Genomic DNA, 25,943 nt, shown 5'->3' with positions numbered 1-25,943 from the left:
GGTCGAGTGACACATGTCCTGCATGGCCAAATAGCACATTGGCTCCATGAGGCTGGCAACATCGCCAGTGGCCGTACCGGGTCTCCAGCTTGCAGGGACCTGTGGTGATATAATCGTCATATTCAAGTGCGCAGCGATGGTAGAGATGACGCAGGATGCGGAGCCAATGGCTGCTTGGATGGTCATTTGAACTGAACATAGTTTATATCCGTAGATCTCAGGTATATGTATGGCTTACTCAGCTATTGCACAACATGGTCATGGACCCTGGGAGTGCACAGGACGTCTTCGGCAAGACTAGGGTGAATGTACATGTAGGTCATCAAGTTCTTCCTCCACGGTGAGAACACAAAGACATCACATATTCACTGATTTCCTTCTGCGCTAGGAAAGCAGTTTTCTATACAATATACATAACTGTATATTTGTTTACAAAGAGGCGTCTTTTCGAGGGTAGATGGCTCAACACGATGCGGAGCACTATGATGATTTCATTGCGTAAGGAACTCAGAGTTGCAACAAACTCTAAGACCTCCTTGTGCCTGTTGTGTATATATTTTATACTTGAAGTACATTTATGCAAATGTACTCGTATGCGTACCAAGTAAGGCACACCGTGAAAGGCCACCGACAGCCGAGCAGGCTGGTAGTGTGGACCATTGGCTGCACCATTACGGGATTGGCACGACATGCATCCAGCTGCTTCAGCTCGTCTGCCAAGCCCTTGTTGGTAACGAAAGCCTGGTACATGGTGGGTCGGGCACAAGGAACACGTGCATGCAGTACCGGCGTATCCGCCATATCAGTACTAAACAGTACGAGACTGATCTGGTTGCTAGCTATGGTTGCTAGCTATAATATAAGTAGATTCCTTCTGGGTGCGTAGATATTCCAGGATACGTACGATGAAATGCTATCCACAGTAGTAAATTACAGATATGGTTACTTGGACCTGCCGTTGTACGGAAAGGGCCGCGCTGATATGCACATATCATATGGGCAATGAATTGATCCCAGTTATGGATGCGGCAGTAATCGTGCAAGGCCTTGGCTGGCCAGACCAAGAAGGGGGGGGGGGGGGGGGTGGTCCCTCGCGGTGCCCGGGGTGGGCACTAACTTGAGTAGTGGAAGGCAGTATACCATGGTATACCACAAGTCATAGCGTACACAAAGGCAAATGTACATGACATTGCACTCTTGGCACTACGCTCAGCAGATAGCTGGAGCGCGCGTGTCCGTATGTGCTCCAGCCACCTTAGGTCAGACTGAGGCATGGCAACAGTAAAAGTGTTATATGCTTCACCACTTCGAGGTTGCTATCACAAAAGGTGCTTGAGCAATAGGAGTGGCAGTACATTGTTGGCACTGCACAAATGGCAACCATTTGATGTTTATTTTTCATTGCTCAGAGAGGTGCATCATCCACCTCTGACATCGTGATCATGCTTCCAGAACCATGTATCTACATACAGGTAAACCTGCCTTAACCGGACGCCCGTGGTGCAGCGGAAACTGGTCTGATATGACATTATTCCGCTTGACACAGGGATGCACGTTCGATCCACAGCCCTTTGGTGCAGGAACATTTCCCGGTCAATACGGGATTCTGCTTGGTATAGGAACAAGCAAACACAGGTAGAACTGTACTTGCGAAACAACAATATGAGCATGGCAGAACGGCATTAAGTTATGGGCGTGACTCTGGGCATGAAACAAAGCACTCGCCGGTGCTTGCAAAGCCACGAGACCATCGTTCATCACCAATGAACTAATGGTTAGAGTGTGGCAAGGCCCCCGACAGGGCCTGCCCACTGGCGTGACGGAAGCCACCATATCTACAATGACCGCACAGTCCACCGACATGGGTGGATGCGAGTTAGGCACAGACATTGGAATGGCACTCCTGCTTTTCATGAAATTGCCCTGACCACACCAGGAAGGCACGACTCAGGGCAAGAAACAAAGCACTCGCTGGTGCTTGCAAATCTACGAGTCCATCGTCCATGGATAATGGATGGATGGATAGAGTGGTTAGAGTGCGGCAAGGCACGCGACAGGGCCTGCCCACTGTAGAGACCATCGTCCATCGACAGAGGACGGATGGTTAGAGTGTAGCAAGGCACGCGGCAGGGCCTGCCCACTGGTTCGACCATCGTCCATCCGCAGTGGATGGATGGTTAGAGTGGCTAGAGTGTGGCAAGGCACGCGACAGGGCCTGCTCACTGTAGACTATCGTCCATGGACGGTTGACGTATGGTTAGAGTGCGGCAAGGCACACGACAGGGCCTGCCCAGTGGTGTGACCATCGTCCATCGACAGTGGATGGATGGCTAGAGTGTGGCAAGGCACGCGACAGGACCTGCCCACTGGTGAGACCGTCGTCCATCGACAGTGGACGGATGGTCTGAGTGTGGCAAGACACGCGACAGGGCCTGCCCACTGCCGTGACAGAAGCCGCCGCATATCCGCGTCGTCCATCGATGGGGTTGGATACCAGTTACTTGTAGGTACAGAGATTGGCAAGGCACTCGTCAAGGCCTGCCCAATGACGTGACGGAAGCCGTCTGTTGATGTTGCTACGCGCTAAGCGCAGAGCCTTGGCAAGCCACTCGAAAGAGCCTGCCGAACTCGTGAAGGCCGCCCTGACCCAACAGGGAAATCGTGACTCGGGGCATGAAACAAGGCACTCGTCGGTGCTTGCAAACCCACGGAACCATCGCAGCGTCGCCATCAGCATTGGCCGCCGAAAAGGCCGAAATTTCCATATCGGCACAAACTAGTTACTTCAGCACTTACCTACACGGACAGCACGTCGATCCGGTAGGAACTCTTACTAGTCCTAGGCCTGGACTGCGAGCTTCAGCTTCGGAGTCATTATTACACAATAGACACTGCCATAGCGGCAGTAGAAGACTTACTGAGTCTCAAGGATACTAGACAAAGGAAAAAGGTAACCTATCAGCAAAGAAGCGAAAGAAAAGGCCAAAGAAAGCAAGAGGTGCTAGGTGCAATCAAGGCGTGCATTTGCATTTTTATCTTTAAACCGCTGGAAATTTATGGAAAACTAGAGCGATTTGAGGCCAAACACACTGTCACATTCGAAGCCGAAGCTCCGAAGTGTAATCCGCCGGTGCCTAGTGCTGGACCACAGCTAGCTAGCACTACTGCATGCAGCATACTGGGCCTGGCACTGCGTGCCACGATCTGTTTGGTACCCTGCATGATGTGTACGGTGACGGTGGTCTATCACTTGTACTGTTGTAGTAATACATCGCGTATAGTAATAAAAGAATGTTGCCAATCAAAGACCAACGCTATAGCCGATACGAATCTGTACATGACGATGTGTGTAGATCTACTATGTAGTACTATGCAGTACTATGCAGTACTATGCAGTACTATGCAGTACTATGCAGTACTATGCAGTACTATGCAGTACTATGCAGTACTATGCAGTACTATGCAGTACTATGCAGTACTGCATATTATCGCACCCCACGTGAGTGTTTCCATGGTTTGAGCCAATCAGCGGCCTTACTGAGCGTGCAATATTCCCCAGTACACCGCCGGCCAATGTGGATGCACTGCAGTGCGATATTGCACCCCGGCGAGTGAGCGTGCAAATAACCTATATTTGCACGCTCACTTCGAAGCGAGCGTGCAAATATAGGTTATTTGCACGCTCGCTTCGAAGTGAGCGTGCAGATATAGGTTATTTGCACGCTCACTCGCCGGGCCGGTGCAATATCGCACTGCAGTGCATCCACATAGTCGTTGGCTGGCGGTGTACTGGGAATATTGCGAGTCGCTCCGCGAGGGAGTCGCTGCAGACTTTCTGCTGCACACCAAAATAATTGGTCGAGGACGCTGTCGATGTCGCGGAAGCGAATGTGGACCCGGCTTGCGTCCGCCAAGTCAACTACTTCACAAGCTCCGTGAGAGTCGAGACAGCGGACGCCCAAATATTGGAGAAGACTGTCGATAGCCGATTTGAGAAACTGTCCGACGCCGCCATCGAACAGCCTCGTTTCTGAGCAGAAAAACAAAAACACTGAGCAGGCAACTGACAAATGGCTCCGCTTATTCGACGAGTATTGTAAAGACACAGGACGTCGCTGTGACCTGAGTACGGTTACGGCAAGCGACCTAGCTTACATTCTGCGACATGCATACGTCGAATTGCGTCCGAAGAAAGCTGGAGTGAAGTTCTACTCTGCATCAAGCTTGCTCGGTTTCCGTTCCGCAATACATCGCAAGCTAGTCGAGTTGAAGCGGCCCATGAACGTCCACAGTGACCCAGCGTTCAAGGACGCAAACATTGCATTGAAGGCCTTCCTCATGAAGACAAAGAAAGCGGGAGAAGTCAAAGCGGTGGAGCACAAACACCCCATCAACGACGACATGAGCAAGCTGTCCCGCTACTTCCAGGATCTCTCGTGATAGACAGCAGCTACTCGAAAGAAGTGTTCCTCTAAAAATGAACGCGACTGGTTGTGCTGTGTTGTATGACTGTGAATGATAGCAGGGTTGCATGCGCATATATATATGCAGCATGCTAGGGTTGCACCAGACTGTGTCAAGTGTGTGGTGACAGACTGTGTGGTGGCAGTACAGGGGTGCGATAAATGTATTACTGCACTCGGACGCGTGCAATACCGGCGTCGATATCTGCACTTACGGCTTCGCCGTTCGTGCAGATATCGGCCGGTATTGCACTGGTCCTTGTGCAGTAATACATACGTACTATGCAGTACTATGCAGTACTACCACCACCCTACTTGCAGAGTGCAGAGACGGACCACCTCGCACAGCCCGGTCGAGCTCGCCTCCCGGTGCCAGCACCAGCAGTAGCACTGTAGTACCCGTACAGCGAACTCGCCTGACACCAATGCTGATTATAGCAATAAAAACTGCTTTATGGCAGTTTTCTAAAAAAGGTTATTGTGTTCTAGTCCATGGACCTCGTCTAAAAAGTAAGAAATTAACGAAATGTGATAGCCGAAAATTAAAATTTCACACAAAACCTCACAATAATCACGACACTTGAAGATCTAATAGTACGGCTTTCAACACTTGTTTATTCCGACACTTGTACTTATACAAGTACACGTACTGCGCCAACATGCTTGCATATGAAAGAGGACCACGAGGGGAAAAGGTCGTCTCGCATCCTGTGTGTGATTATTGTGAGGTTTTGTGTGAAATTTTAATTTTCGGCTATCACATTTCGTTAATTTCTTACTTTTTAGACGAGGTCCATGGACTAGAACACAATAACCTTTTTTAGAAAACTGCCATAAAGCAGTTTTTATTGCTATAATTTCTTTTGTTTTTTTGGCTAAAGGATATAATTGTGTAACCAATGGAATGCCCTAATGATGGCCTACATGTAGCGCCTCTGCATGTTATTATTATTATTTTATTTATTTTACTAGGGTGTTTCCCACAGACCTATGTTCTTCTTACGGGAGCCCCTATGTGTATCATATCAAATTCAATACCGTATTATACGCATTGATGTGCAAGCCTTTTCTTGCAGAAAATGGAACTAGTCTTAATAATAATAATCTTTATTAGGATGACCCAGAGGCTTGTCGCCTATCAAGGGGTTCACCGCTTTGAAGGATGTACATGTACACGTATTAGCTAAAGTGAAAGTAGTGAAAAGTTGTGCAGCGTGAATGCGTTGGGGAGTCTTGCATACATGTATTCATGTTCTTCTGCAGGGGAATCATATGGGTCGTGGCGGTGATACTTTTTTTATACGCAAGTCATTCTGTGGATGTTGCAGAATTTCATGACTGTCATAAAATTGTCTTGTCTTTCAGAAAATTCAGATGTCCACACCCTAAATCACATTTACTTGAGAATTGTAACCAGGTGTGTGCCGCAGAAGTTTTTGTTGATTCTGTGTTTATAATTGTAGTCATGGGTTGTCGTGATAAGGTTATCCGGCATCATATTGTAGTGAAATCGTAATCCTGTTGATGTCGATAAACCTTTTGGAAGCAGTTCAGTGACTTCAAAGTGTCCACGATTGTCTAAAACAACACAGCAAAGTAGGAACAATAAACATGCATTAAAATGTAAACAAATACATCGCTGAGTCCGACACCTCGTTCCAACAACTACACTGATCCTGAGGATATAAGGGGCAAGGATATATGGTTTTAGGTACTGAGAGATAAACAAGGCACTCCATAATAGTAAAATGTTACACGACTTCGGGGAGTATGAATGATATCCAGTCAAACCTCTTTAGGACGAACATCAAGGGACCGATGGCATTTGTTCTGTGAGTTTGTGTTAACCCTATTTTATAACGAGTGAATACAATTATTTCTCCAATAGAGACACGAATAGATTTCTTCTACAGCGAAAGATTCTAAGCCAGACCAAACCATTGACTCGTCTTTTATGAAACAAATGAGTCACTGAACCTTTCTTTAGCAACATGACGGCAACTGAAACAACAACAGAGAAAATACGATACATGTATAGCACATTCTTGCAGGTACTACAAACAGATTGCAGATCGTAATTCTTGCTCTACTGGCACGCAACTTTATTTGGGGCAGTGCAATCTCGGCGGTACTCACAAATCAAACAGCCCAGACTCGAGTAAACAAATCCAATCGTACGAGATTTTCACGAGACGAGACTGCACCCATTGGCATGTTTCGTATGAAGCAAACAAGTCACTGAATGCATGAACCTCTCCATAATGGAGATTTCCCCTGATATGCGAATTTATTTTGCATACTAGTACTCGGCCAATGCGTCTTTGAACCTTTCCCTCCAGATTGGGAACTGCCAACGATGCTATGCCACTGCAAAATTTAGATTCTACCCTATGATCGGAGCACGGAATGCCGGAAGCAATCATGACCAGTGCCTTACTTGTAACGTACCAATGTACAATGAACATGAGTATTTCAACAACACATCTATTTAAAGCCTCAGCAGCAACATAAGCCTTACCGTCAAGAAGGTGAACTCGCGTTCTTCGCACACTGTTGGCAAGGGCAAAGAGAAACGAATGGATCTAAATCCGAATAAAATCAGCACACGTTTCCGTAAATGAAAGGGTGAAAGGGTGAGCATATTTTTTAAAGCAAATGAATCGAAGGAAGCTGGTCAACTCAGAGATCACCTGTCATTGAGTATTCCGTAAAAGGAGGCCTCGACAGCAGAAAAGCTAAATTTAGAAAAGAGATCCTGTCAGCTTTTCCATTATTAATTTTATTGTATTCCACCTAAAATCAGCACACTTTTCGTAAATGAAAGAGTCAACACAAGCAAATGAATCAAAGGGAACTGGTCAACTCACCTGTCATTGAGTAATATTCCGTGAAAAGTGGTCTCAGCAGAGCCGAAGCGAAATAAGCCAGGACACGAAATATCCGAAACAGCTCATGCAAGAAGCAGTTCCAAAGAAGGAAGTTCCTCGCGCATGCACATCCGAAAACGGACTGCACTGCATGCAACACAATGTCTGCCGTGCACGTGCACAGCACACGGCTACCACCCGTTAGTAGATCTAATACCGAGCACCTTACGTAGAAACTTACGTAGCCTAAGTGAAGTACCGAGCACCTTACGTAGAAACTTACGTAGCATAGCGGTGTCGTTTTTTCTGCCATGTGAACACAATAATAGAAAAGCTGACAGGATCGCTTTTCTAAATGTCGAACCTGCCAGCCAAGCGCCTGAGCCAGCGGACGCGGAGCGTGCCACCGTGACCGTAGTGGACCTAGTTGACCTACCAGCGAGTGGGGACGTAGATCCACACGATGTCCGACTGCTAGCCACACTCAACATGTCCCAAGCAACAATGGACGTCGCCGATCCTGTTATCCAGGACCTGCCACCCCATCCTCCCCTGCGGGACCCCACACTCGGAATGGGAGATCTGGACGGTCCCACGTTTTCCAACCGGATATCCGAGGCGTACGAGAAGGTAGTTCATTTTGCCCCAAACCTGTTGGACGTACCAATGGGCAGCACGGGCCGAACCTTTATCCGTATGCTGAGTTCACACTTCCACGCCTTTGGTAACAACTCCTCAGGTGCAGCTGACTACGCCCTGAAAATGGCGATGGTAATGCAGCAGTTGCTCCTTCAGAAACCTGGCGGGACCGTAGCGGCAGCAGCTCACAAGGTTTGCATCGAGCGCCGCATTGCCTCGTGGGATTCCGGAGACGTACAGGTGCTACTCCAAGAATCCATGACTATCCAAGACCAGATCGTCAAGGCCCGCAGGCGAAACGCACGGCACGAGGGACACACGGTCGACCCGGCACGCAGATTTGCGTCTGACATTGAGCGTGGCAGGCTCTCGGCAGCCACTCGTCAACTCTCCCCCGACATGGGTGGTGGAGTTCTCGATCTTGACGACACCATTGGAGAAATGACCGTGCTTGATGTGCTGCGCAGTAAGCACCCATAGGGCGAGGCAGTCACAGCAGCGGCTCTCCTCCCAGGGCAACCCCCAGCACAGCCCCACCCAGTGCTCTTCACGAAGCTGGACAGGACCGCTGTGCGACAAGCTGCACTGCATACCACCGGTTCTGCAGGGCCGTCTGGGATGGACGCAGATGGCTGGAGGCGTATGTGCACAGCGTTTGGGGACATTTCGGACGACCTATGTGATGCTCTCGCCAGCTGTGCCCGGCGAATCGCCACTCAGTACGTCAACCCAGCATCGATGGAAGCCTACACGGCGTGCCGGCTTATCCCTCTAGATAAGAAACCGGGTGTGCGCCCAATAGGCATCGGCGAAACCGTCCGTCGTATCATCGGCAAGGCTATTCTGAGCGTGGCGGGGGACTCTGTTCGTGAGGCGACAGGGTCACTGCAGATGTGCGGAGGCCAGGAATGTGGCATTGAGGCGGCCATTCACGCCATGCACGACACGTTCCATGAAGAAGACGTAGACGCTGTGCTAATGGCGGATGCATCCAATGCGTTCAATCGCCTTAACAGAGAAGCATGTATGCGCAACGTAGCGCACCTCTGTCCAGCCATCACACCCGCTATCGTAAACTGCTACCGTCAGCCGGCCCGCCTATTCGTGGACGGGAAGTGCCTCCTATCGCGAGAAGGCACAACGCAGGGAGATCCTCTTGCTATGCCGATGTACGCTTTGGGGGTACTCCCCCTGGTGCGCAGAGTGGCAACCCCAGGAACACGCCAGAGCTGGTATGCGGATGACTCGTCCGCGGGTGGTGGGCTCAATCCTCTCCGCCAGTGGTGGGACCGACTCGTCGGGGATGGGCCGGCGTTCGGGTATTTCATTAACCCCAGCAAGTCCGTCCTCGTCGTCAAGCGGGACAAGCTAGAGGCAGCCGAGACCATCTTCGCCGGCACGGGTGTGTCTATCACCACTGACGGGTGCCGCCACCTTGGATCAGCCATCGGAACTGATCAGTTTGTGCAGGAGTTTGTGGCTTCCAAGGTGGCCACCTGGTCACAGGAGCTGTGCAAGCTGACAGATTTCGCCCGGTCACAGCCTCAAGCAGCTTACTCTGCACTGGTGAACAGCCTCCAACACCGGTGGTCCTTCCTGTGTCGGGTTCTCGATGGTGCTGCAGAACAGCTGGCACCCCTGGAGGACATCATCCACCGCCGCCTAATCCCTGCCATTAGTGGACGGACGGCGCCCAGTGAAGCTGAACGCATTTTGCTCACTTTCCCCTGCCGGCATGGAGGCCTCGGCGTGGCCAACCCTGCCACTTTTGGCTCACAGTACGGCACCTCCAGGCTAATCACCACTGCGCTGTACGACAAGATCATGGCGCAAGAAGAGCACCTCGATGATGCTCTTGCCTGTGTCCGCAGGGCCAAGAGTCAGGCTCGCTCTGAGGCCAGAAATGCAATGAAGATAGCTGCCGATATGTTCCGCACCGAGCACAGCGAACTCGATCTCGCTATCAGTCTGGCAGAGGAGAAGGGAGCATCAAGCTGGCTTACCTGCCGACCCATCGCTCGCCATGGCTTCGCTTTGTCGAAGGGAGAATTCCGGGATGGCCTCTGCCTCCGTTACGGTTGGACGCCTTCTCGCCTGCCCACCACCTGTGTTTGCGAGAAGGCATTCACCATTGCTCACGCCTTGTCCTGTCCTTTCGGTGGGTTCCCCTCGATCCGCCACAACGAGGTGCGCGACATACTGGCAAGCTCATTGAAGGGTGTCGCCCACAACGTCGCAGTGGAGCCACATCTCCAACCCCTGACTGGGGAGCAGTTTCAGCTCCGGTCAGCATCAACCGAGGATCAAGCTCGTTTGGATGTGGTGGCCAGTGGAGTTTGGGAGGGTCGGTTCGAACGCATTTTTATTGATGTACGGGTGTTCAACCCTTATGCGTCTTCGAACCGCACCTCCTCTCTCTCTGGCTGCTACCGGCACCATGAGCAAGAGAAACGGCGTCGATATGATCGGAGAGTCCGAGAAGTGGAGCGATCCATTTTTCTCCCCTTTGTGCTCTCTTCCACCGGAGGATGCGGCAAGGGTGCCGCTGCACTGGTGAGCCGGATTGCACATCTCCAGTCGCTACGTGGGAGGGAGGCGTACTCTGTGCTAATTGCCCACCTCCGCTGCAGGTTGTCTTTCGCCCTGCTGCGTTCGAGTGTCATGTGTCTGCGTGGGGCTCGCCGAGTTTGGCAGCCTCCAATGGATGGCTGTGCCTCCCTGGCTGTCATGGAGGCTAGGGTGTCCCGTTGAGTCTTGCCCCGTGATTGTGCTGACTATGCTATGCTTCTCTTGCTGTCTGATCACATGCGACGTCATCATTATGTGATTTGTTTTCAATCCTCCGCCATGGCAAATTGTGTTTTGTTCGCCCGTAAAAGAGGCTTTTACTACTGAAAAAAATCAAAAAAAAAAAAAAAAAAAAAGTACTATGCAGTACTATGCAGTACTATGCAGTACTATGCAGTACTATGCAGTACTATGCAGTACTATGCAGTACTATGCAGTACTATGCAGTACTATGCAGTACTATGCAGTACTATGCAGTACTATGCAGTACTATGCAGTACTATGCAGTACTATGCAGTACTATGCAGTACTATGCAGTACTATGCAGTTTTTTTTCACACGGAAAACTGAGCCTCTTGTACGGGCAAAATAACACATTTTGTGAAGAATCAACACAGTCATATATAAAAACGAATCATCATTATACAGTATTTACAGAGTCTGTCACTCAGTAGGATCACTGCACTGTGCAGGTTCACTGGATGCGTGCCTCCGCCGCCACTAGCACAGCAGGGGACTCAGGCATGGCAGGAGCAAACATGCTCCTTGAGCCACGCAGGCACATAGCACCACAACGCACCAGGGCAAACCCAAGGCGGCAGCGCAGCAAGGAGATAACCTGCCCGTATGGCTCCTTACTCTTCTCAGCCAGGAGAGAGGCGATCCGCGTGAAAAGAGCATTGGCATGCTTGCCATAGCCACCAGAGGCAGAGAGCACAACGGGCACGAAGGAGGCATGCTCAACTTCACGTACTCGCTCCTCGTACTTCCGGCGCTTTTCCTGTTCATGGCGTCTGTAGCTAGCAGCGAGGGAGGTGGCACGATTCGAAGACGCAGTACTATGCAGTACTATGCAGTACTATGCAGTACTATGCAGTACTATGCAGTACTATGCAGTACTATGCAGTACTATGCAGTACTAACTACTATGCAGTACTAACTACTATGCAGTCATCATGGTCATGTAGAACAATGTATAATGCCATTTTTGGCCTCGTAATGCTTTATAATGCTCGTAATGCTTTATAATGCTCCGGGTGGTGTATAATGCTCGATATAATGCCGGCATTATCCGCCAACACCTATTCCAGGACCTCGGATCGCGTTCGGGTTGCTTCGAGACGACAGCTGAGAGTTTTCTAATGCCGATAGACCTTTCGATGAAGTGATTCGGTCAAGTATTCGCGAAGTTACGGAAGTTTGAAGTCGCCCGGCAAACTCTCCATACTGGGTTGACAAATATTTGCCATGAGAAATATTCGTTCGAATCTGACAACCCGAACGAATATTCGGTATATTCGTTTCACCAGTATAAACAAACCGAAAACAGCCTGATAATAATAACAAAAGTAAATGATTAGTGTAGTAAGGCTGCACTTAATAGATGACTTGCACAAAGATTGTCTGGGTTCGAGACGGGGCAAGTGGACCTTCTGACTCTGACTTCCCCACCTTTTGAGTTCGTGACCTTCGCTTTTTGCCTGACGAACACTGACCTAGTTTTTTGGCTAGAGAGTAGAGTTGTTTTGATTCGGCTTGTATCGTCATGCCGAAGCGCTGCTGCGCTCCTGAATGCACTAGCAGACGAGAGGTGGAACCGTAGTGAGGCTCCCAGTCCATATAATTATAATACGTTCCTTTCCGAGCCGGCCGGCCGGGAAGCAGAAAAATGAGGGAGTCTTATTTTAGTATCATTGGTGTAGGCTGCAACAAGCACGTCGTGGTCCTGAAGCGTGACTACTTTCCCGCAGTGGAAGCGAAGTCAAGCGCAACGTTTGTGGACGTCTGAGAAACAACTCGATTTCCTTTGATTCGGCTGCACTAGCTTTAGAGCGACCTTCTCCTGAGGACAGACTGCGGAGAGGCCAGGAACCTGCCGAGCCACGAGTGGAAGCCCAAACCACGAAAATGAAGGGTGGAAGGACTGAGTGTGAGAGCCAGATGGCCTTTAGTAGTACTTCAAGTAGTATCTGAGTTGAAGGAGAGAACAAGTGTGCTGGCGAAACGCTACGAAGTCCTCAGGCCTGATGTGTACTAGCTACTGTTGAAGTCTCACTTGTTCCGAAATGAACATTTCATCAGCCCTGACTCTGAGCAGCTGTATCTAGACTTGGACTTAGGCCAGAGACATAGCATTGTAAACCTTACTGAAGCCATATGTATCCGATGCCTGGCTCTAGTGAGCATTTAGAAAAGCGATCCTGTCAGCTTTTCTATTATTGTGTTCACATGGCAAGAAAAACGACATCGCTATGCTACGTAAGTTTCTACGTAAGGGGCTCGGTATTTCACTTAGGCTACGTAAGTCTCTACGTAAGGTGCTCGGTATTAGATCTACCAACGGGTGGTAGCCGCGTGCTGTGCACGTGCACGGCAGCCGGCAGACATTGTGTTGCAGTGCAGTCCGTGTTCGGATGTGCATGCGCGAGGAACTTCCTTCTTTGGAACTGCTTCTTGTATGAGCTGTTTCGAATATTTCGTCTCCTGGCCTGGCTTATTTCGTTTCGGCGCTGCTGAGACCTCCTTTCGCGCAATATTACTCAATGACAGGTGAGTTGACCAGTTCCCTTTGATTCATTTGCTTGTGTTGACTCTTTCATTTACGAAAAGTGTGCTGATTTTGGGCGGAATGCAATAAATAATGGAAAAGCTGACAGGATCTCTTTTCTAAATTTAGCTTTTCCGCTGCCGAGGCCTCCTTTTACGGAATACTCGATGACAGGTGATCTCTGAGTTGACCTGTTTCCTTCGATTCATTTGCTTATGCTCACCCTTTCATTTACGGAAACGTGTGCTGATTTTATTCGGATTTAGATCCATTTTTATCTCTTTGCCCTTGTCTACAGTGTGCGAAGAACGCGAGTTCACCTTCTTGACGGTAAGGCTCATGTTAGATGTGTTGTCGAAATACTCATACCGGTATTCATTGTACATTGGTACGTTACAAGTAAGGCACTGGTCAGTGGCATACTATCGTTGGCAGTTCCCAATCTGGAGGGAAAGATTCAAGGACCCGTTGACCGAGTTTGCAAAATAAATTCGCATACGGTATCAGGGAAAATCTCCATTGTGGAGAGGTTCAGTAAACTTGTTTGCTTCATACGAAACAAGCCAATGGGTGCAGTCTCGTGAAGATCTCGTACTTGTGTGATTGGATTTGTTTACTCGAGTCTGGGCTGTTTGATTTATTATTTGTGAGTACCGCCGAGATTGCACTGCCCCAAAAAAAGTTTCGTGCCGCCAAAGCAAGAATTACGATCTGCAATCTGTTTGTAGTCTGTTTGTAGTACCTGCAAGAATGTGCATGTATCGTACTTTCTCTATTGCTGTTTCAGTTGCCGTCATGTTGCTAAAGAAACGTTCAGTAGAGAGGTTCTGCAAAACGAAAATTCGAACGAAGTTTCGCGACAGTCCTTGCGAAAGTGTGTACGAATTTTTGCACGAACTTTGCGTTCTGCACATTTTCGTAGTTTGCGCGGGCCAAGTGCACGTACGCCATGACCCGATCTCACGAAATTTCCTACGACAGTTCATTTCGTGTTCCCTGCAAGTTTCGCGTCCAAAGTTGCGAAAGTTCGTGCGAATTATCGCACTTCATGACGTAGAACGAAAGTTTGTGCGCATTTTCGTTTTGCAGAACCTCTCTAGTGACTCATTTGTTTCATACGAGACGAGTCAATGAGTTGGTGTGGCTTAGAATCTTTCGCTGTAGAAGAAATCTATTCGTATGTCTATTGGAGAAATAATTGTATTCACTGGTTATATATATAAAATAGGTTAAGACAAACTCACAGAATAAATACCATCGGTCCCTTGGTGTTCGTCCTAAAGAGGTTCAACTGGATATCATTCATACTCACCAAAAGATGTGTAAGATTTTATTATTTATGGAGTGCCTTGTTTATCTCTCAGTACCTCCAACCATAGCCTTGCCCCTTTTATCCTCAGGATCAGTGTAGTTGTTGAAACGATGTGTCGGACTCAGCAATGTATTTGTTTACATTTTAATACATGTTTATTGTTCCTCCTTTGTTGTGTTGTTTTAGAAAATCGTGGACTAACAGTTTGAAGTCATCGAACTACTTCCAAAAGTTGTATCGCCATCAACAGGATTACGATTTCAGTGCAATATGATGCAGAATGACCTTATCACGATAACCCATGATTATAAACCATTATAAACACAGAATCAACAAAAACATCTGCGACACGCACCTGGTTACATTTCTCAAATAAATCTGATCGAGGGTGGGGAAATCTGAAATATCTGAAAGGCAAGACAATTTTATGACAGTCATGAAATACTGCTACAGCAACATGCACAGAATGACCTCCGTATAAAAAAAAGTATCACCACGGTCCATCACTACTCACATGTTTCCCCGCAGAAGAACATGCTAGCCTTGTGCCATTTTCTGCAAGAAAAGGCTTGCACCTCAATGCGTATAATACGGTATTGAATTATTGATATGATGTGAAGGCCATCATTTACATATTGATATTGGTGACAGAAAAAACAAAAGAAATTATAGCAATAAAAACTGCTTTATGGCAGTTTTCTAAAAAAAAGTTATTGTGTTCTAGTCCATGGACCCCGTCTAAAAAGTAAGAAATTAACGAAATGTGATAGCCGAAAATTAAAATTTCACACAAAACCTCACAATAATCACACACAGAATGAAAGATACATGTAGAAGACCTTTTCCCCTCGTGATCCTCTTTCCTATGCATACATGACATGCATGTTGCCAATTGTTGTGCAGTACCAGTACAAGTTTAGTGTTGAAAGCAGCATTTCAAGTGTTGTGATTATTGTGAGGTTTTGTGTGAAATTTTAATTTTCGGCTATCACATTTCGTTAATTTCTTACTTTTTAGACGGGGTCCATGGACTAGAACACAATAACTTTTTTTTAGAAAACTGCCATAAAGCAGTTTTTATTGCTATAATGCAGTTTGGCGCAGGCTCGCAAACTATGGTTGAATCAGGGAGTGGTGGAAAGTCACATTATACCTCTCCATGATTAGCTGGTAATGACGACGATGCGGCTCCGGCTGGGTCTCAAGGGAAAGTAACATACCTGTTTAGTTGCAACGAGGCAACAGAACTGCGCTGTGAGGTACCTTCTGCGTTGGACCTACAGTTGAGCCACTACTCTTCTTACAAATTCCATACAACGGTGAAAGAATTTGTTGGAGCATCATCAAACAGTGCATTCATCTTCATCATACACTGGCTCTGTTGCCTACAGTAGTTCACATTTTGACGGGGCGCGCTGGGACGATACGGAAGGAGCGGCGGGAACCATTGGAGTGCTCATGATGCTGGTTAGCGGAGACGGATATGAGTGTCAGGAACGGGAATGCAACCGCACTACTGTACAGATCAGGAAGCGATGGAGGAGTCGAATCTGTTCAACCTTCCATGCCGTGCACAAGCATAAAATGGCTACATTTCGAATGTGAACTGGCGATGGCATTGTGTGGCGACGAACACAACTGCAACTGTTCAAATTTCAGCATTTCGAACATTATGCTTCCCATGATAACTCACCGATTGGCTCACATGACGGAGTTGGACATTACCAGGCTAGGATTATCATTTGCTGTATTTATGGATAGTCCTTGAGTTTTCAGATGAAGTGCTTTATCTTTTACCTGTCGTTCCTTTAGAATGGCACAATGTCCATGGCTGCTTTCTTGTCTTCATAACAGACTGGTATAATCAGCATGATTCTGCTGTATTTGAGAAGAAATAAAACTTTCCTTTCGGAAAGGAAGCCCAGAAACGTCAACCCCATGGACTGTGCTTTATGACTCTCGTCCATCGACGTTAACCGTCGCAATAACTGCTGCATGTATGTTGTGCTGTGCGAACCATACAAGATTTTACAGCTCACCCACGCCTTCCCAACATGCTCCTATATCCCGTACCGTTAGCGTTACATTGAATAGGAACTAGGCTAGCACAGTTATCCTTCGTTCTTTTGATGGCGGCGGGTAGCATGGAACTTGACGTGTTCTTGGGATCCTCGTGCAACTCTTGCTGTTCCCGGAAGCCATATTATTGGGTGCATCGAGGTTGCTTCTATGCTCACTGTTGTTTGTTAAGACACGTTTTATAACTATTTCACCGAAGAATAAGGCAAGAGTATTTTTGGGTTGGTTTGAACGCCTGGCTTCTCTTCACATACATGTAATTATTATACAGTCATGTACTTTCTCTCGCATCCTTAACTATGTTACTAGTACATACACAAATAGGAGATCCCTCAGATAGGCGTTAGCCTTTGGGTAATCCTGAAATAGAGATTATTATTATTATACTAACCCTACAAAGTACAAGTGCACATAACTCATGAGCTGCTGAAGCCAGTGACGGTACTGACCATGTACATGTACATGCCGTGTACTGTTCATTCATGCTGACAAAAAATGTACACTACACTCTACAGTCTACAGTCTACAGACGGTGCAGCCTAGGGTGCCCGCAGGGTAGCCTGGGTGCACAGGGTGCACAGGGTGCACTTGCCCCGTCTCACTCGCGGCTCAGATCTTTGTGCAAGTCATCTATTAAAGGGGAAGTGCATCGATTTTTCGAGTAGGGTCCAGAAGAAAGACAATTTGATATCGGTTCGAATGGCATATCTCTCGATTCCATACGATAAGCCAAATAATTTGATATCGGTTCGAATGGCATATCTCTCGATTCCATACGATAAGCCAAACAATTTGATATCGGTTCGAATGGCATATCTCTCGATTCCATACGATAAGCCAAACAATTTGATATCGGTTCGAATGGCATATCTCTCTATTCCATACGAAAAGCCAAACAATTTGATATCGGTTCGAATGGCATATCTCTCGATTCCATACGATAAGCCAAACTTGCCAAATCGCCAATTGTATACTCACGTTGCCATAGCGACCAGCGCAGTGATGACGTATGAAAGGCTTAGCTCCACCACAGAGTAGGTCAACTGCAGAAATTGGTCATTTTCAATTGGTTTATTGTATTCACGAATTGAAAGAAGGGCTGTGTTCAATGCTGTTAGTGCAGTGAACTGTTTGTTAGTAGTCCTCTCGATTGTGTACTGGGACGTGACACCGACAGGAGAAAGCTGGCGTGCGGAGACATCAGCAGACAAGCGAAAATAGTGACGAACAAAATGCTGAAATCTTGGTTGGGACAAATCAAACGTTCAGCATTTTCCCCAACCAAGGACCATGCCGTTTGCTCTTTCCACTTCCTGAAGATGGATGTGATGCTTCCTGGCGACTCTTCTATCTCTCGTAACATCTTCTGAAGCCAGGTGAGATGACGGGTGGTGGAGATTGACGAATGAAATAATGTCGTAGGTTTGAAAGTTTGCTAAAAATGTCTCAGGAGAGATGGCGAATACCAAGCGTCTTCTCCTAGAGGAAACAGTTTCCTAGGCACAGCCAGCCTAGGGAAATGCAGGAGAAGGCCGATAAACAGTTCACGGCCCTAACAGCATTGAGCACAGCACTTCTATCACATCGTGAATACAGTAAGACAATTGAAAATGACCAATTTCTGCAGTGATCGACCTTCTCTGTGGTGGAGCTAAGCCTTTCATCAAGAGTTTCATGTACTCTTGCTTTCATACGTCATCACTGCGCTGGTCGCTATGGCAACGTGAGTATACAATTGGCGATTTGGCAAGTTTGGCTTGTCGTATGGAAGCGAGAGATATACCATTCAAACGGATATCAAATTGTCTTTCTTCTGGACCTTACTCGAAAAATCGATGCCCTTCCCCTAAGGTGGCAGACTACCCAAAATTTGGCTGAAAAATCGAATTTGTAAATTCATATTGAGTGCTACGTCAGTTGAAAGAGCATGAATAGCTGGAAATTCTCTGAAAATTGTGTCCCGATCTGACCAGCCGTTCAAGAGTTATGGCCGAAAAGGTGCCCTTGCAAGGAAAGATTTTTTTGTTGCACGCTGTCATTTGTTGGCAGCACTGTATTTGAATGTGAGCAGACCGTGCGCAACTTGTCGTATCATGGAAACACGCGAAAGTGTGCAGAATTTTGCTCCAAGTCCAAAAAAAGTCCAAAAAATCACGTTAAAAACCACGTGCAGCAGGACTTTTGCCAGCACCCTCGTGACGTTGCAGATATGTGGCTTGATTATTGTAGTTGACGTTGATTTAGTGACTTTGGCAAGTTTGAGTCGTGTCAAGAAGTCAGGTAGGATTCAGTACTAGGCAGTAGTGAAACGTGAGTGGTAGTCTTTGCCGGTTTCTGAGGGTATCCTGGATTTGGTGGGCAGCGCTGTGGAAATGGTTTGCTGTGGATCGAGGTCCCAGCACTGGATGTTGTATCAAAGGTACGGCCTCGAAGCACGTGCTAAACCTAAAAAAATTCAAAATTGACTTGGGTCTGTGGGAGTCTGTGAGAGAACGCCCACTCGTTCCGTTGTGACCGATTCCAGGGCCACGTTGAGGGGCCCTACCCCACCACCCATGGCTGCTTCTGGACTTGTTTTAGGTAGGGGTCAAACGGGTGTACCTTTAACTAACGACCGGGTAATTTTCTTAACGAGCGGGTTAACGGGTACCCTTTAGCCGCCATGTTTAATTTTTGCGCAATTTTTACATAAATCATGATATTAATTTATCTGTTCTCAGGTTGAATTTTGATATCACATTATGATTCGCAAATTGATTTGTGTCTTATAGTTGCGGAGGTAGATCTACTAGGTTCACAAATGCAACAACAATGCAGACATCCAGCGTGGAGTTGGAAATAATTGACTCCCGCCTGGAATGCGCAATCCTAGCAGTGTCGTTCCGTACTGACTGGATCATCGAAATCCAAACGGGTACGTCTCGTACCCTTTTACTAAAGCCTAGTTCACATTCGACGCAACGCCGACGGTACGGGACGTAAGGGCTTGTCGGGAGGGCTGGGGTGAGCTGTAAAATCCTGTACGATTCGTACGACACGACATGCAGCAGTCGTTGCGACGTTCACCGTCGAACGGCGCCAGTCATAAGGCACGGTCCGTGACGGGGTGACTTTTGGACCTAATTTCTCGTTTTTCGGGACTTCTTTTCATTTATTTCTCCTTGAAAGAAGCGGAATCAAGTTCACAATACCAGTTTTTCGTGAAGACCAAAAAATTAGCCCTGAAAGTTGTGGCATTCAAATAATAGCCCCAGGAAATGATAGAATAGTTCGTCTGTCACGCTCCTGAACTATCCCTAAATACAATAAGTGACATGAGATCTTATGTTGCTAAAATTCAACTCAAGTCGTGCTAGCCATTCTGTGAGTTATCATGGGAAGCGCAGTGTTCGAAATGCTAAAAATTTCCAAGTACGAATCGGGAGCAGTCGGCGCACGACGCCGTCTCCTGTTCACACTCGAATTGCAGCCGTTTTGTACGCTTGCGTCCCCGTCTACGCCCGTCTACGGTATGAAAAGTTGGATCGATCCAACTCTTCCCGTCGCTTCCCGATCTGTACGGTAGTACGGTTGCGTTCCCGTTCCTGGTGTTCACATTGGACGCCGTCAGACTGTCCCGTCGCTTCCCGTCGATCCTTACGTCGCGTCCCGTCGAATGTGAACTAGGCTTAACGGTACCAGAGATTAACGGCCGGGTACCCGGGTACCCGGACACCCCTTTGACCCCTAGTTTTAGGTTTGGGTCCCGCGCACGGACAGAATGGGCACGAAAATGTGAAAAATTTGTAAATGCATTTGTTTGGCTCCTGGGTGGCTCGCACACCGTGGCACTATGCCGGAAATTTGAGTTTTTTTCCGGCCTGGAAAGCCTGTCAGTGAGGCGCAAGAACTTGTAAATCATGTCCTGAGGGCCAGCATAGTGGCAGGAGTGTATGGTCAAAATTTCACTCAAATCCACTGAGAAACACCAAAGTTACGGTCAATTGAATGCCATATGAAATTTATGGGTAGGCTGCCCCTTAATTAAGTATTCTTTGTGACATGTAAACTAGCGCAACCTATTTCTGTGTACCTCTCCTTCTAAAATGGCAATAAATAAAACGAGAGAGCTTGGAAGCTCAGGGCCCTACGCCATGCTTTTTTGCCTTGATGACCTAGACAAAAAAAAGCATAGGGATGTTATAAATTCTTATAAGTTTCTACTTTTTGTTTTTAGACATAACCTGGGATTCGAACCGCACTATCGCCCTGCATGCATCCCCCGATACACTTCGCATACATACTTATTCTTCCAAGTCGCTTCACGTTATGATCTTGTATTTGAAAGCCCTATTTGAATATGCATTGTGGCCAGCCGTCTTTGATTGTACGGGATAGGTACGGGACAGGTACGGGACAGGTACGGGACATGTACGGGAGAGGTACGGGACAGGTACGGTCGAGGGTAATACGACACTGTCTACCGCCTTCATGACGGCAAAAAAAGAAAAGGGATGTTATAAATTTATTTTTCAATTCTCCTATTTTTTCAGCCATTACCTGGGATTCGAACCCGCACTATCGCCCTACATGCATTCCCCCATACACTTCGCATTCATACTCATTCTTCCAAGTTGCTTCACGTTACGATCTTGCATGCGTTTGAAAGCCCTATTTGAATATTGCGGCCAGCTGTGTGTGGCCGGCCAGCTGTGTTTGATGGTACGGTACGGTACGGGACAGATACGGGATAGCGCCAGGCGTGACACAAACACACAAACACACAAACAAACAAACAAACAAACACCAAATTAAAGCTGTGTGGACCCTGGCTAGCGCCAGACGTTACTGAAGTAACGTCTTCTGCATAGCTACGGGAATAAGATAAATTGTGCACTCATAACAACAGCGAAAAATGATGAAGAAAGTCAAGTTCCATAACGTTTTCTTGTGACTGTCATCAGTGGAACGCCGTCACATAAAAATTTAATAACTAAAACACACACTTACTGGTACAGTCGACCTACCCTTATAACGATAACCTCTATAACGATATTACCCTTATAACGATATTACCCTTATAGCGATATTACCCTTATAACGATAACCTCTATAACGATATTACCCTTATAACGATATTACCCTTATAACGATATTACCCTTATAACGATATTACCCTTATAACGATATTACCCTTATAACGATAACCTCTATAACGATATTACCCTTATAACGATATTACCCTTATAACGATATTACCCTTATAACGATATTACCATTATAACGATAACCTCTATAACGATATTACCCTTATAACGATATTTTTCTGGCAAACCAAATCACTCCATTGACTTGTGTATACAATGCCTTACCTCTATAACAATATTGCTATAACGATATTACCCCTATAACGATATAAAATGGGTTGACCAATCGACATTTTCCATTTTACATGTATATACAAGTAGCTAATATGGTTTCAGGTAGAAATACAGCAGCCAGCAAGTACAAAAAGCGAAGTTTGCACCTTTGCAATGTGTGAATTATAGTGTATGTGAGAAAGGTAGTAAGCCTGTTTACAAACGTTCCACTACACGAGACGATCGATATCTGTGCGCAGACACTTTACCATAATTAGTACTAACCATAATGATGATGACGTCGGTGTCCCTTGGTTACCTGAGTCAGCGTTTCGACGTTTGATGTTGATGGTTACGAGTGGTGTCGAGTTTTCGTTCGGTGACGTGATGTACAAGCAAACGGACGGGGTGGCAATGGGGTCGCCGCTGGGTCCGGCACTAGCCAACGTCTTCGTTGGATATTGCGAGTCGAGAGTGGATAAAGTAAAGTGGCCTCAGCTGTACGTTCGATTTGTGGACGACTCATTTACCTACAGTGGTGGACAGAATTATTGTCCCACCTTGCATTTTGGTCATCTTTTGGAATCTGAAGACCAACCTGGACAGTTCTGTGCGCCAAACAGCCACAATGTTGAAGCATTTCAGGTATTAGCAACGAGTTTTGACAAAGCTAACCAGTTTTCCAGAATACTCACGATTTACCGTACAAAAAGTGGGACAAAAATTATGGCCGAAATGTCACGTGTCCGACTGGCAAAACTTTTGCGACCGATTTTTGCGGGAAATTCAAAACCTTCACCACGTGGTGATTTCCGAACCTGCTGACGGCTTCCTGACAACAATTTGAGTAATTTCACTTTGGTTTTCTGCACGATGGGGAGAGGAAAGGAGCTCAGTAAAGATAGTAGGGAATTTGTTGTTCAGATGAACAAGGAGGGTCTCTCGTCGCGATCTATAGCTGGATTGACGGGTCTCTGCGATCGTACGGTACGCAGAATTATTTCTGCGTTCAAAAAAACTGGCAAAGTCGATACGAAGCCCCACACTGGCCGCCCAAGGAAGACTACCCCCAGGTTTGATCGCAGGCTGAAGGTGCTTTCAATGTGCAATAGGTTCAAGACGGCAACAAAACTGAGAGCTGAGTTGGCGCAGGAGGGTGAGAATACCGTCTCAGTGCGAACTGTGCGTCGTAGGCTGCAAACCAGTGGATTGCGAGGGTGTGTGGCGGTGAAAAAGCCTTTTATTTCCAAGGTGAATAAAGTAAAGAGGCTGAAATTTGCTAAAGCCCACAAGAATTGGACGTGTGAGCAGTGGAGCCGAGTTCTGTGGACGGATGAGTCTAAGTTCAACCTGGTAGGGTCTGACGGGGCTGTCTACGTCAGAAGACGACCAGGAGAAGCCCTCGCAGACTCGTGCACACGCAAAACGGTGAAACATGGAGGCGGCAACATCATGATCTGGGGAGCGATGTCCGCCAAAGGCAGAGGCCGCCTGTACAAGGTCGACGGCAAATTAAACGCGCAGCAGTACTTGGGAATACTGCAGAACGTGATGCTGCCAAGCATGCAGGATGCGTTCGGCGATGCTGGTGGCATATTCATGCAGGATAATGACCCGAAGCATACAGCGCGCGCGACAAAGCAGTGGCTTCAGGAGAACAACGTCGCCGTTATGGAGTGGCCACCGCAGTCGCCGGATATGAATCCGATAGAAAACCTGTGGCACATCCTTGGCCTGAAGCGCCATGAGCTGCAGACCAGGCCCACCAGCACAAACCAGCTGTGGGATGTCTGCAAGAGTTCATGGAACCTCATCACTGCCCCAGAATGCGCGCGCATAGTCAACACCATGCCGGCGCGCATGGAGGCAGTGATCAAGGCCAAGGGTGGAGCCACAAAGTGGTAAAACTGCGTGAGTTTCATCAGATCAGGATTTTTTAGTGGTGCTAGCCTTAATTTAGTTCAATCCTAGCTGTATTTAGGTAGAGTAGGCAACCTTACCGTATATACTGGATTTCGGCCATAATTATTGTCCCACATTTTGCCCTATTATCTTCACGTAGATCTGCTTTTACTAGTTGTAAATCATATAACAAGCAAAACTTGCCTTTTCTATCAGGTATCTAATGTCTTTATCACATCAGCCAGAGTCTAGGTAGTAACAATCAACTGAATCACATTTTAGCATGGGCGGGACAATAATTCTGTCCACCACTGTATTTCGAATCAAGACGTGACAGTGAAGCCTTTCTAACTGAATTGAATGATGTCCATCCTGCGCTGCGCTTCACGTGTGAACACGAAGAATCCAGAAAATTGTCGTTTTTGGATGTCTTAGTCGAAAGGACGTGTCATGGTGTTGTCACATCGGTTTATCGTAAGCCTACGTTTACAGGGCAGTATAATTATAATGTATGACTCATATTGCTCGGCCCAGTACAAGATCAATTTAGTCCGGAACTTGGTGAATAGGGCAAGACGCATTTGCTCTGACAGTAAATTACAACCTGAACTCGATTTCCTGCGCTCAGTTTTCCTGAAAAATGGATATCCATCATCACTCTTAGCAAAACTGCTCACGAGCAAAGAGCCGCGGAAGGAACAAAAAATCGGGCCAACACCGTGTCGGGTGTTCTTCTGCCTGCTTTGGAAAGGCTCTGAATCAACAAAAGTCAGTCGTGCAGTGAAATCGATCGTGCAAAAGACATACTATGCAGTGAATGTAGTTTCTGTCTTTACAACGGTGCGTTCGTTCACGGTGTTGAAGGACGTCCTGCCAACCCACCATTTGAGCCATCTCATTTATCAATTTGAATGCCGACAATGTGGTCGTCGGTATGTTGGCAGGACGCTTCAACACTTGTCCGAACGCATCAAGCAGCACGTCCCATTATCATTGTTGTCCCAGGCTGCCAGATTAAGCAGGCCGAAGCGTGGGAGGCCACGGAAACATCCGCTGCCTATTGCTACACCTAGCACGGCTCACAAAATGGAAACAGAAACACCGATTAATTCCATGGAGAACGAGCAGACTAATCTGGTTCCCCTGTCGGAAACCGGACCACTTCTAGGGAGGCCGCCGGACGGTCGCTCCTCGACAAACCATGTTGCTACAACGGTAAGAGCGGAAGGGGAACAACTTGAAAACAGAGCAGAACCGAGGAGGAACAAGAGACTAGCAGAGGCACGACTGAGACAAGTGGAGAAAACATAGCAAGGAGACACAGGAGGAAGCACAAGCACGGCACAGGACGAATCAAGGAGAGGGAAGCGGTGTCGCGAGGAGATGGAGACTGATGAAGACGAATACGAGGACGATGGGATGGACGGCGGCATTGGAGTGGAGGTGGAGGATGAGAGTAGTGATGAGGAGGAGTTTGATGCTGACAAGAGACAAGAGAGAGAGAGAGACAGAGAGAGACAGAGAGAGAGAGAGAGACAGAAAGCCAGAGAGAGATACAGAAAGAGAGAGAGAGAGAGAGAGAGAGAGAGAGAGAGAGAGACTCAGAGAGAGAGAGAGAGAGAGAGAGAGTGAGCGAGAGACAGAGAGAGAGAGAGAAAAGAGAAAAAGAGAGGGAGCACTGTGCTCTTCTATCTCCAAGCTCTCTCTCTCTGTCTCTCTCTCTGTCTCTCTGATTCTCTCCCTCTTTCTGTCTCTCTCTCTCTCTCTCTCTCTGGCTCTCTGGCTCTCTCTCTCTCTGGCTCTCTGGCTCTCTGGCTCTCTGGCTCTCTGGCTCTCTGGCTCTCTGGCTCTCTGGCTCTCTGGCTCTCTGGCTCTCTGGCTCTCTGGCTCTCTGGCTCTCAGGCTCTCAGGCTCTCTGGCTCTCTGGCTCTCTGGCTCTCTGGCTCTCTGGCTCTCTGGCTCTCTGGCTCTCTGGCTCTCTGGCTCTCTGGCTCTCTGGCTCTCTGG

General features: G+C 47.5%; 1 protein-coding gene across 1 annotated transcript in view; it reads right to left on the bottom strand.

Moving 5' to 3' along the window:
- The window catches only part of LOC135827759 (L-fucono-1,5-lactonase-like), a 48,849-nt gene that overhangs the window by 1,586 nt on the left and 21,320 nt on the right, over positions 1–25,943 (bottom strand). The window lies entirely within an intron of this gene.

The sequence above is a fragment of the Sycon ciliatum genome, chromosome 11, assembly GCF_964019385.1.
Source record: "Sycon ciliatum chromosome 11, ocSycCili1.1, whole genome shotgun sequence".
NCBI classification, from domain to species: domain Eukaryota; kingdom Metazoa; phylum Porifera; class Calcarea; order Leucosolenida; family Sycettidae; genus Sycon; species Sycon ciliatum.
The sequence above is the reverse complement of the archived record's forward strand: the minus strand, read 5'-3'. Positions and strand labels throughout refer to the sequence as shown.